The 1,784-nt window shown below is 20.6% G+C and overlaps 1 protein-coding gene across 1 annotated transcript in view; it reads right to left on the reverse strand.

Annotated features, from left to right (window-relative positions):
- The window catches only part of LOC107838933 (histone H3.2), a 4,725-nt gene that overhangs the window by 1,885 nt on the left and 1,056 nt on the right, over positions 1-1,784 (reverse strand). The window lies entirely within an intron of this gene.

The raw sequence follows: 1,784 nt of genomic DNA on the forward strand, positions 1-1,784 counted from the left end.
TGAAATTTTTATTTTTCATTCGCGTCAAAAAATTGATATATTTTTTTAAATTTTATTAATTGATTCATTATTTAGTGAGACTATATTACGAAAAATTGTATTTGGATAAAGAAATCACTAAGGTAACAAACTTATTTTTCTCAAGAAATAAAAACACTATGAATAATTAAAATCATTTTTAACGAATAATTTTCTTGTTTCAAACTTATATTGTTTGAATATATAGTGACCTTCTCATAGGTTTCTTCTTCTTGAAATCTCATTATTAATTAGTGACAACACTCCTTCAATATGTGGATATTTTACTATACCAAAATATGATACTGAATAACAGTTAATAAATTAAAAAAATCAATTATTTTTATATCATAATTATGCAAGACCTCAAAATAATATATAATCAATAAATTATATTATTCATAGTATAAATTTATATTTGTATAAAGAGATTAAAAAAATTAACAAACTTAATTTTCTCGAGAAAGAAGAATCACTATGAATAATTCAAATCATTTTCAACAAATGATTTTCTTGTTTCAAACTTGTGTTACATTGTGATTACATTGTTCAACCTTCTCATATGTATATTCTTCTACTGAACTCTCATTCTGAAATATTGATAACATTTCATCAATATGTGTGATTCTTATAATGTCGAAACCTTTATATTTAAAGCCTGAAATTTATGAAGAAAATTTCAAATTAATATTTAGCAAACTATTGACTATTCTTATTTCTACGTATTCATAATGAAAAAATTGATAAATATCAATAAGGCTAATGATCAATAGCAATAACAGAAAGAGAGAGAGAAGAAAGGTGTGACAATATTTCTGTGTTATTGAATTAGTATATATAGCCATATAAGGTTGAATTTTTCATATAATAAAAATAGAATGTAAATTATAAATTAACTTTTTCAACTTAGTACACAAATTAACTTAAATTATAAAACTTAAGATATTTATTTTTTCAAAATTTAACTTTTCCATATAAACATCACTAAACTGCTATAAACAATATTTTAAAACGTGACAAATGAATTAAATAATCCAGAAATGTTGTGGCATTATATTTTTTTGTCTCTGTTTTTTTAATACATAAGAGATGCTAAAGTCATATTACTCCATTTAAATATGGAGATCTTGTTGAAGACTAATACCCCACTAAAATAGATTAATGCATATTAATTTAAAATTTCAACAAAATAATCTCCTTTCTTTTATAGTCCAAACTTACCATTTAAAAATTATTTAATTTGGATTAATAAGTCCATAATATATTGCACAAAATAAGTTAATTAATTATATTTATTTCCATTAAATAAATAATGTACGACATAATTGTAATATGACTACACAATCAACTAATTAATTTCAATTAATAAGAATCAATTTTATAATCATAATATATAAACTCAAGTTCCTTAAATTTAATGTTGTAAATTTCAAAATATATTTATGGATAAAGTAGTAGTCAATGTTCATTTTTTTTTTTTACCAATATATGTATATCAATTATGTAACTTTGCATATATTTTCTGTTAAAATAATTCTCAATATTAATTGATTTTAACCTCAATTAATATAATTTATTTGATGAAAATAAAATTATTATTAATATTATAAATATCTACTTACCACAAATATGTCCTAATTTTATATCTTGATTGTTGACACCTAATTTTTGCCCTACACGACTAAATTTAATCCCGAGTTTCTTCAGTTTTTAATAAATCAAAATAATTATTTCATCCAAATAAAAAAAAAACTTAAAATATTTTT

The sequence above is a fragment of the Capsicum annuum genome, chromosome 1 (genome assembly GCF_002878395.1).
Source record: "Capsicum annuum cultivar UCD-10X-F1 chromosome 1, UCD10Xv1.1, whole genome shotgun sequence".
NCBI lineage: Eukaryota > Viridiplantae > Streptophyta > Magnoliopsida > Solanales > Solanaceae > Capsicum > Capsicum annuum.